This window comes from Leptopilina boulardi, unplaced genomic scaffold (genome assembly GCF_019393585.1).
Source record: "Leptopilina boulardi isolate dan_hultmark-lab unplaced genomic scaffold, ZJU_Lbou_2.1 LbouV2_341, whole genome shotgun sequence".
NCBI lineage: Eukaryota > Metazoa > Arthropoda > Insecta > Hymenoptera > Figitidae > Leptopilina > Leptopilina boulardi.
In genome coordinates, this window is record NW_026137909.1 from 2,503,464 (window position 1) to 2,515,789 (window position 12,326).

Genomic DNA, 12,326 nt, shown 5'->3' on the forward strand with positions numbered 1-12,326 from the left:
TAAAAATTCACTAAAATAGATAATATGAAATATCAGATAAATAGAAATTTCATTTAATGAAAAATTAATTAAAAAATTCTTCCTGTAAAAAAATTCCCATTCATTATGAATTTTACTTTATAAAATTTGGTTAAATAGAAATTCGGTCTTGTTGACAGCGTAACAGAAAAAAAAATCATTTTTAATTTCAATGATTTTATTTTGTATTTTAATTTTGCAGAAAAAAAAATTGTACATAATTTTAAATTTACAGATTATTCATTTGTTAGAATATTAATTTTTTCGAATTTTCATTTTACAGAATTTCCATTTAACCGATGATTAATGTTGTAGAATTTTTATTTAGTCAAAAATTAATTAACAAGAAATTCAATTTGATCGAATATCAATTTCTGCGAAACGTTGTTTTGTAGAATATTAATTTTGCAGAATAGTAATTCAAAATAGTTCTAATTATGCAGAATGAAGAATATTAATTTAACAGAATATATTCATCTGTTCGAAACTTCCGAATATTAATTTTACAGAAAATGCAAATGATCGAAAATCAATTTGACGGAACTATTGTAGACTGAATTTTAAATTTGACCAATCAGAAGTTATTACAAAAATTGTGATTAATCAATTGTAAACTTAGCCTCAAAATAATTCTGTCAAATTGATTTTCGATTTTCTGTAAAGTTAATATTTAGAAAGAATTTTTTTAGCCGAATTTTCATTTTTTCGAATTTACATTTGACAGAATTCTTAAAACGTCGAGTTTTTATTTTACAGAATTTTCATATGTCCCAATAATTATCTGGCAGAAAATTTTCGGCGCGAATTTCAAAATTAACCAAAATCAGAAGTTATCAACGAAATTCTGATTAGTTAATTTTAAAATTCGCGCCCAAATTTTTCTGCCACATATTTATACGGACAAATGAAAATTATGTAAAATAAAAATTTGGCGTTTTAACAATTCTGTAAAAATATAAATTCCAAAAAATCAAAATTCAACTAAAACAAAATTCTTTCTAATATTCCTTCTGTGAAGAAGAAATTCTTTTAAATAATTATTCTGTTTAATAAAAATTTCGAGCAAATTATAATTTTGTCAAATTCAAATTAGGTGAAAATGAAACGCCTGTAAAATCAAAATTTTATGAAATTACAATTCGATCAAATGGAGTTTCAATGAAATGGAAATTATGCTTTTTGAAAATTAAGCTAAATAGAAATTTCGTTTTATGAGAATTTTGTTAAATTAAAATTTGTTGGACTAAAAATTGTCCTTCCTGAAAATTCGGTTAAATAATAGTTACGTAACATATAAATTCTGTTGATTGTGAATTCAGTGAAATGAAAATACTTTGAAGTAAATATTTGAATAAGCAGTAATTTGATTAAAGAAGAATTCTGTTAAATGGAAATTTTGATAAAAGAAAATTCGGACGCATAAATAAGTTCGAAAAATAATTTGTTAGTATTTTCAATTAATAGAATTTTATTAGATATAATTTTCATTGAGCCGAATTTTATTTATTCCAATTTTGATTTGATATAATTTCCAACAAAAAAACCCGATTTTTCATACCGTAGAATTTATACTTAACTGAAAAATCATTTAACAGAATTTCTAATTGATAGAATTTTTATTTGTCCGAAATTGCAAATGATCGAACAATGAATCGACAGAAAGATTTCGGCGCGATTTTAAAAATCAACCAATCAAAAATTATCCATAAAATTGTGATTGGTTGATTTTAAAAATCGCGCCATTGTCTGTTCGGTCATTTGCAATTTCGGATAAATCGAAATTCTATCAATTATAAATTCTGTTAAATGATTTTTCGGTTAATTCTAATTCTAAATTCTAAATTCTGTATCTAATGAAATTCTATTAACCCTTAACTGGCACAATTCAAAAAACTTAGAAAATTACTAAGAATATGTCAAAAGTAATATATTAATAAAATATAAAAAATATTCAAAAGCTATTCAATTAATTTGAGCTCGAAAAAATACTCGGGTCTACTGGACCCATGGTGCCATTTAAGGGTTTAGTTTTAACTATTGATTTTTTTGGAACCTATTCATGCGTTTAAAATTCATAAAGAAATTAAAAATTAAAAAGTTAAAATCAAATGATGAAAAATTTGCCTTTATACAAAAAAAAAGTTTATATGAAAAACAGAGAAGCAGAATAAAAAAAAGAAGAAAAAAAAGAAATGAAAAAAAAAAAGATAAAAATTGTGAATACACGAGATTTGCTTCGTGCACCATCGAGTATGAGTATATGATCAAGAGCACATTTACAATCACGAACCTCTACTCTCTGCTCGTATAATAATCAACACTATCGACTCTTCTTACGTCATATTCTATATACATTTATTGTATGGTACACACTAGATTGAACCCCTTCGAGGTATATTATTCCAGAGAGATTCTTTGATCAGTACCAGCGTAATATTCTCACTATTGATTATCAGAACTGAACGCCACACATATGACAAGACAAAGAAATGAAAGTAAAAGTGGAAAGTGCACATTTTCAAGCTCTCGCATGTTTAAACAAGCGGAAAAGAAAAAATGATAAAAACAATTATATTCCATGGTTGAAAAAAAAAAGTGTTAAAACAATATTTTTCAAACGCAACAAAATTGAAATAAAATAAGTTCTGAAAATAGAAAATCAAATTCAAAAATATGAATAGAAAATAATTCTCAAATAATGATGTAGAAATGTCAAATGATTCAGTCTTTTTTTTCTAATGCATAGTTTTGCATAATAAATATATATATTGGTATTGGTGGAAAAAAAATTGCTGGTATATTATTTTTTTGATCTTTATATAGTAAAAGGAATTTGCAATCAGTATTGTTTTAGGGTCGCGTGATAACGACGTTCGTTCTTGACACTTGGTGTACACGAAGAGTTGCTTGAAAATATACCAAGAGGGTCGAAAACGAAAGCGGAGGTTGCATGACTCGTTAGTGCAACTGAAGCTTTGGCTTAATAAGAACCTCGTTAAATTGACACTCTACCATTTTTAGTTGTCTTATATATAATACAAGAGTACAAAAGTATAATTCGACCCCAAAAAAAAAAAAAAATATATGAAAATTTATTTTTCCACATAATAATAAAATAAAAGTACAAAATTATATGTGACTAAAAATACAACAACTGAAAATATGGAACGAAATTGAAATTTTAAGGGGTTTAGTAGTAATTTAAAATTCATGGTTTTATTAAACTACTATAAAACGGCATTAAAAACGGAACGCATGAATAAGGTGTAAAATTAATTTTTTTAGAATTTTCAATTAACAGAATTTCATTATCTAGAATTTACTTTTAGCCGAATTTTTATTTGTTCATTAAAATTTTTTTAATTTGCAATTTGCAATCCAAGGACAATTTTTTTACCCTAAAACATTTAAAAATTATTATTTTTTCAAAAATCTAAGAACAATTTTTTTACTCTGAAACATTTAAAAATTATTATTTTTTAAAAACAATTTTTATGCTAAATTATTCTCACTCAGCCAACTCAAATATTACACTTGATTTTTTTCGTGCTGGTCAAACACAATTCAACACAAAATTTGTTTTTTGAAAAATAAATTTTTTTTTAATATTTGTGGGTTAAAAATCTATTTTTGGATTTTAAATTAAATTATTTTTAATATTTTAAAAGTGTTTGTAAATTTTGTAATTGTTTTTTTTATGATGAACGAGCAGATTTTTTTTTATTAATAAAATTTCATTACCATCACCTGGGGCTATTCTACTCACCCAGGGACTAGAATTATTCAAATTTAAATTCAAAAAATGATTTTTTAACTCAGAAGTATTCAAGTGAAACTGCTTTTTTTTAACAATTCCGAATTCCGATATTGAAAGAAATTTTCAATACTACAATTTTTAAGTCATAATTTAAAAAAAATTTGTATTAAGTTTTAAGGTGAATAAATGTCTTTTAAAATAATTAGTTTTACTTAAAATGGGATTCTAATCTTATTTAATATTGACATTTATTCTGTTCTTTAAAGTGAAAAATATAAATGCTTTTTTCAAAACCTATAAGAGAAAATTTTGTTTTAATTAAAATTCTGCTGATTCGAAAATCAGTCTAAAAAATTGGATGAACATATGTTTTATATATGTAAGTTGTGCTATCCTATGACTAAAATAATACTAATTTAAATCAGACTAAAAGTCTGATTGACTAGATTATCTGACTCAAGAACAAGTAGATCTTTTATAACGAAAATTTTGCATCTCGCTTGTGAGAAGCCCTCTACCGGACCTTTTACAAACTACGCCCTATCCTATTACTTGAGTTATGATAATAATTTAATGAAATTCTTCACAAATTCAATTATCTTAAACTATTTTTACATTAAAATTTTTTATAAAATTTAATAATTGATTTATAATTTAAAAAAAAAAATAGCAAATAAAATTATCAAAAATTTTTTATTCAAAATTACTTGAAATTTAATTATTTGCAAAAATTTCAATTATTTTGAATGATGTTTATAATATTCTTCGAAAATTCAATTATCTGAAACAATATTTCAATTAAAAACTTTTAGAATTCAATTTTTTATGTTATTTTTAATAAATTCTTTATCAACAGAAATCACTAAAAATTTCTCTTATTATAATTATTGTCTGAAATTTAATACAATCTTTTGAAATTCATTTATTTTCAAAAATTTCAATTTAAAAGCTTCTAAAATTTAATTATTTCTAAAATTGTCCATCTAAAATTTTTTGAAATTTAATAATTTCAATTATAACTTAAAATTCAATTATTTTTAATGATTTTTATAATATTCTTCGAAAATTGAACTATCTGAAACCATTTTTCACTTAGAAATGGTTTTCAAATCATTGTATTTTTGTCTGCAATTTGTAATAAATTTTTTAGTGAAATTATCAAAAAATTTAAAATTAAAAATCACTTAAAGTTCAATTAATTTCAAAAATCAAAATTGTAAATCTTTGAAAATTCAATTACATTTTAAAAAAATGTTGTCTAAAATTATTTGATAAATTATTTTTAGTTGTGTAAAATTTAATAATTGTCTGAAAATTAACAAAAATTTTTGAAATTCAATTATTTCTAAAAATTTTCAATTTTAACTCTTCGAAAATTATTATTCAAAAAAAATTTTATTTAAAAATCTGTAAAACTTGATTAAGTACTTGATTCAGTTGCCTGAAATTTTTTTGACCATCAAAACTAAAAACTGTGACAAAATTTTTGTAAGAACTACAAGTTCTGATCTTTTTTATATTTAACTAAATTGTTCAAGTATCGATCTATTAAGATTTTATATCAATCTTTCAAATATTAATGTCATGCGCAAAATCACTTTACTTTTGAACCAATAGGAAACTTAAGAAATGTCATATGATACATTAACGCATAAGTTGCTCTGAGGTTAGTTCGCTGGTCGCATCCATGCGGTTAATATCTATCGATTTTGATTCTTGTTCTAATCCAAATATATCAAGTTTAATTAATCACGTTTTACTTTATTCGAATACCCTCTTATCATTCTAAGAGGTTATGGGCCCAGACACATACGTGTGTGAGGGAAAAGAACTTTCGTTTCTTTAAGTGTAAAGTGAAAACCGCGTGTGGTCAAAATGAACGGTGGAAATTTTTCGAGGATTGAACTCCTCAGCAAACATAATTTTGACACATGGAAACTTCAAATGCAGGCGATTTTAATAAAAGCCGATCTTTGGGATTACGCGAGTGGAACCTCAGTGAAACCTGAAAGAGGTGAGGACGAAGCAACCAGAGCGGCTGAACAAGCATGGATCAAGGGCGACCAAAAGGCGAAGTCGGATATCATTCTCTCGATCTCCTCGAGTGAGCTGAAACAAATAAAAAACTGCTCGACATCTAGAGAAATGTGGCTTAGATTGGAGGAAATCTACCAATCTAAAGGTCCGGCGAGGAAGGCTACGCTGCTAAAAAGGCTCACAGTACAAAAGATGGCGGAGGGAAGTGACGTCAGAGATCATTTGAATCAATTTTTCGACACGGTCGATAAATTAGCGGATATGGAGATTGAAATCAATCCAGATCTACTGACGGTAATGTTGCTATATAGTCTCCCGGGAAGCTACGAGAATTTCAGGTGCGCCATTGAGTCGAGGGATAATTTACCGACTCCCGAAATCATGCGAACGAAGATAATAGAAGAAACTGATGCACGAAAAAGCAGTCGACAAGCCGAAAATTCAGACGCCATGGTGGTAAACAAATACACTGGACATAAACGCGATCAAGTGAATACGAAAGTGAACAACAATAATAAAAGTGAACAAAAACCTCGATTTAAATTTCAGTGTCACATATGCAAGAACTTTGGACACAAGAAGTCAGAATGTCGATTCAACCGAAATAATAGTAGTCAATCAGCTAAAACCGCGGAAGATCTTTGTTTAAATGTGACAAGTGTTTCAGAACCCGAACAGTGTAGGAATTGGTGTTTGGACAGCGGAGCGTCTAGTCATTTTTGTAACGAGAAAAGTATTTTTCAAGAAATTACGGACTCTAATCGCGGAGTGTTAAATTTGGCAAACAACTCTACATCGGAAACTCTCGGAAAAGGAATTGTGAAGTTTACGGCCAATGTGAATGGTGATTTAAAGTGTATTTCGCTCGCGAATACGTCACACGCTCCCGATTTAAGAACTAATTTATTGTCAGTGTCTAAAATCACGGATCAAGGATTCAGTGTTGTGTTCGACAATAAATGTGCAAAAATTCTCGATACAGAAGGTGACATTAAACTTTGTGCGAACAGAATGGGCAATTTGTACTACGTAAAGGAAGCTCGGGAAAGTGTTTGTGCGGTTTCAAATTCAAAAGTGTGTAAAACAACGATCGGGATTTTACATAGACGATTCGGACACGCGAATTTAAAAGACATTCGTGAAGCTGTTAGAAAAGGTGCAGTGACAGGTGTGGAACTCGAAAAAACTGAAACTGTCTTCGACTGTGAAATTTGTCTTAAAGGAAAAATGACAAGAACCCCATTCCCTAAGGAGTCTAACCGCGAATCTACTATTCTACAAATAATTCACACGGACGTGTGGGGCCCGATCAAATCAACATCACTCGGTGGAGCGAAGTATTACATCGAATTTATCGACGATTACTCCAAGTACTGTGAAATAAGGTTCCTGAAGTCAAAAGCGGAAGTGTTTGAAACGACTAAAGAATATGTGGCCTTGGTAGAAAGACAGAAAGGCAAAAGTGTCAAAACCATTCAATCAGACAATGGGCGTGAGTACGTCAACACGGAATTTGATAATTATCTGAAGCAAAAAGGAATCTCGAGAAGGCTAACGGTGCCACACAACCCAGAGCAGAACGGGACTGCTGAACGAAAAAATAGGACACTCTTGGACACAGCAAGATGCATGTTGATGGATGCAAAGTTACCAAATCATTTTTGGGCGGAAGCGGTAAACACTGCCAATTATGTGAGAAATCGACTACCTGCAAAAAGTCTGAACGGTAAAACCCCATACGAGGCGTGGACGGGGACTGTGCCGGATGTGTCAAATTTGAGAATCTTCGGAACTAAAGTTTATTATTTGGATCGAGATCCCGGAAGAAGCAAACTTGACCAGCGAGGCCACGAAGGAGTGTTCCTAGGATACTCGGAAGAATCAAAGGCGTTCCGAGTCTGGTCAACTGAAAAACGAAAAGTAATTGTGAGCCGGGATGTGAAGTTTCTTGAGGACACAAAAATTCAACACGAGTCTGCAGACGAGGATAAAACAAATATCTCATCAAAAGGCAACAAAGATGAAACCGAACGTCGTTTTACAACATTGGAACACGAAACAACACCGAATGATAACATCGAAACAAGTGACTACGAAAATGAAGACGATTGGCACTCAATCGAAGAAGACTTTCGTGGATTCAATGATAACACTGTAACCGATCCTGTGATACAAGAAGAACAGCAACCCGAAAGAGACGTTAACATCGAAACCGAAGACGAGATGAGAGAATCAACACCAGGGGAAGACAAAAAGAAGCCAGGACGACCAAAAGGAAGCAAATCCAACGTCAGACCTCCAAATGACAAGCCGAGAACCGGAACGAGAAGCGGATTGAGAAGTAGTGCTCATTTGGAGAAAAATCAACCCGCAAGTGCCGAAGGAGATAGTGTGATGGAAGTCGAAGATCAAACCTTCTTTTCTGAAATATCAATAAATGAAGCTTTGAGGGGAAGAGATTCTGACGAGTGGCACGTTGCTATTGCTGCTGAAATGAAATCACTCATTAAGAAGAAGACTTGGATTCTAACAGAACGTCCGAAGGAAGGCTCCAAGGTCATAGGAAGTCGAATGATTCTGCGAAACAAGGTAAATCCAGATGGCACAATAGAAAGAAGAAAAGCACGGTTAATAGCCCAGGGCTTTAGCCAGCAACCTGGAATACACTTCAACGAGACATTCGCTCCAGTAGCTCGTTTCAGCACAATCCGACTGATGGCATCTCTCGCTGCGAAGCTTGATTTGAAAATTAAGCAATTCGACATTGAATCAGCGTACCTCAACGGAAAATTGGAAGAAGAAATCATGATGGAACCCCCAAAACATTTCAAAGACTATCTGCAATACGTGATCGACAACGAAGGTGATAGTGAAATAGGGAGGACAGCAAAGAAAATGCTAAATGATTTCAACTCTGGAGATAAAGTGTGTCTTTTAAAGAAATCGTTGTACGGCCTGAAACAGGCTGGAAGGACCTGGTACAAGAAATTAGACGGAGTTTTGAGGAAGTTCAACGCTAATCCGACGAAAGGAGATCCTTGTTTGTTTCAATCGGGAAAAGGTGAAGACTTGTTGCTGGTTGTTGTCTACGTGGATGACATTTTGGTAGCCGCTAAAAAGGAAAAGCGAATTAATGATTTCAAAAGAATGTTGTCCTCTGAGTTCGAAACTAAGGACCTAGGCGATGCAAAATACTGCTTGGGCGTGGAATTTACTCAAACGAAAAATGAGGTGACAATGTGCCAACAAGGATACATTCACGAACTGCTCGAGCGATTCGAAATGACCGAATGCAATCCGGTCAGTACGCCAATGGACCTCGGAACTAAACTAAAGAAAAATGACAACGTAAATGACGATGATCGAAAGCTCCCCTATCGAGAATTAGTGGGTGCTCTTACATATCTGTCTGTGACGACCCGTCCCGATATTTCCTACACGATCAGTAAACTTGGTCAATTTAACAATTGCTACGGAACTGAGCATTGGAAGGCCGCAAAGCGAGTACTTCGGTACCTTAAGGGAACAGCTGACGTGGGAATCCGTTTCAAGAAGCAACCCGGACCAATTGAAGGATTCGTGGATGCAGACTGGGGTGGCTGCATTGAGGACCGGAAGTCTCAATCTGGATATGTGTTCATGCTGGGAGGTGGACCTATTTCTTGGGACTCACGTAAACAAAAAACTGTGGCTCTATCGACGACAGAAGCCGAGTATATGGCGATGGCTGAATGCGTGAAGGAAGCCATATACCTTCAACGACTTGTCCAGGAACTAGGATTTGCTGATCTCGGTGATTTGACAGTATGGTGTGACAACAGAAGTTGTCTCTCGTTGGCGGAAAACCCGACATTTCACGCGAGAACCAAACACATAGACATTCGCCACCATTTCATTCGTGAAGTGATAAATAAGAAACTTTTTTCAGTAAAGTATATCCCAAGTGAGAAGCAAGTAGCTGATTTTCTTACCAAGGGACTCTGTAAAGCAAAAATGTTATTCTGTGCAACATCAGCTGGCTTGCAACAACTTAAGTGATTTTTTTTTTATTAGAGACTCTCACTTGAGGGGAAGTGTAAGAACTACAAGTTCTGATCTTTTTTATATTTAACTAAATTGTTCAAGTATCGATCTATTAAGATTTTATATCAATCTTTCAAATATTAATGTCATGCGCAAAATCACTTTACTTTTGAACCAATAGGAAACTTAAGAAATGTCATATGATACATTAACGCATAAGTTGCTCTGAGGTTAGTTCGCTGGTCGCATCCATGCGGTTAATATCTATCGATTTTGATTCTTGTTCTAATCCAAATATATCAAGTTTAATTAATCACGTTTTACTTTATTCGAATACGCTCTTATCATTCTAAGAATTTTTAATTCGAATAAATTGCTTAAATCAGACTTGAAAAAATGATAAAAATGGAACTTTAAGAATTTTTTTTAGAAATTTGTCTTACTTAAAAATGATAATTTGTCTTACAATTAATTCGATTCTAAAATATTCGAAATAAATTTTCTGAGATAATATTTTTATACAATTATTCTCATTACAGAATTAATAAAACGAATTTAATATCTAATAACATTAGTTATTTAAAGTAAAATATTCATTAACGAATTAAATTTAGTTAAAATAAAAAATCGACTTTTTTTGGAATATAAATCGACTAGAACGACTTTTTTGTGCTTTAAAGTCCATCCAATTATTATTGAACTAGCAAAATAAAACGCCCGCAAGCGCGCCAAATTGAGTATTTAATTATTTGTTATAAAGAAATTAAAGATTAGTATTGTTAATAATAATTGAATTTATTAGAATATTATTACATATTAAATGATAATAATGAAAATTATATGTTTACAGGCCTCGGATTATACGACTTTTTCCGACTTTTTTCAAAAATACGACTTTTATCGACTTATTTTAATAAAATGCGCCATTTTTTTTTACATTTGAAAAAAATGTAAATAAAATACATTTTTTTAGTATAAAATTTATATCTTCTTCAGATCTTCTTCAATTCAATTATTTAACAAATTTTGAACTAAAATGATTCTTCACTAAATTAATTATTTTTAATAATTTTAATGAAATACATCACAAATTCAATTATATCAAAATTATTTTTCTATTAAAAGTTTCATGAAATTTAACAATTGTTTATAATTAAAAAAAAATATATCACAATAAAATTGAATTATTTTTTAAAAATTTCAATTCAAAATAAACTAAGATTCAATTATTACCCGAAATTTTAATTCAAAATCAATTAAAAATCCAATAATTATCAAAAATTTTCAATTTAAAATTTAATTATTTACCAAGTTTTCAATTTAAAATGAAATAAAATTCAATTATTTTCTAAAATTTCTATTCAAAATTAATTATCCAAATTTTCAATCAAAAATGAACTTAAATTAAATTATTATCCAAAATTTCAATTAAAATTCAATTATTTCCCAAAATTTTCAATTCAAAATGAAGTGAAATTCAATTATTTTCCAAATTTAAAATCAAATAAAATTTCATTATTCTCAAAAATTTGAATTCAAAATTAATTGAATTTTCAATAATTTGAATTTAAAAGCATCTAAAATTTAATTATTTCTAAAAATTTCCATCGATTTTTTTTTCAAATTTAATAATTTCAATTATAACTCTAAGGAAATTCAATTATTTTTAACTATTTTAATAATATTCTTTGAAATTTCAACTATCTGAAACCATTTTTCAATTAAAAATGATTTTCAAATTATTGTATTTTGTCCGCATTTTCTAATAAATTTTTAGTGAAATCATCTAAAATTTTAATTACAAAACACTTAAAGTTTCAATTAATTTAAAAAATTTCAATTTTAAATCTTTGAAAATTCAATTATATTTAAAAAATGTTTTCCAAAAATTGTTTGATAAATTATTTTTAGTTCAGTAAAATTTAATAATTGTTTGAAAATTAACAATATCGTTTGAAATTTAATTATTTCTAAAAATTTCAACTTTAACCCTTCGAAAAGGATTATTATTAAAAAAAAAAAAATTTTTATTTAAAAATCTGTAAAATATTTTTGTTAAAATAAAAAACAAATCCACTTTTTTTTGGAATATAAATCGACTAAATCGACTTTTTTTGTGTCTTTAAGTTGATTCGAGGCCTGTGTTTTTATAATTAATATTTAATAGATATTCGTTGGCCCGTGGTACCTTAAAAATTAATTTTTAAAAATAAATTTTTTTCAAATTACTATCTTGTACGAAATTTCCTGGCGCATCTTTTTTCTCATCATAAATTTTTTGTATTTGTATAGAATTTTTGAATGAATATACAACTTTAAAAAAAATTTCATTGGTAAACGTTGTGTACTTCAGCTTCGTGAATTGAATTTTGGAATTTGGAATTTTAAAGAAACTTATTCCGAAATTTGGAAACACAATTATACAACTTTGGCAAAAATGAGAAAAAGAATTGTCAAAATTTGACACGTCATAAGATTACTATTCAAAAAA

General features: G+C 29.4%; 1 protein-coding gene across 3 annotated transcripts in view; it reads left to right on the top strand.

Moving 5' to 3' along the window:
- LOC127285806 (maternal protein pumilio) overlaps window positions 1-12,326 on the top strand; it is a 159,006-nt gene that overhangs the window by 38,862 nt on the left and 107,818 nt on the right. The window lies entirely within an intron of this gene.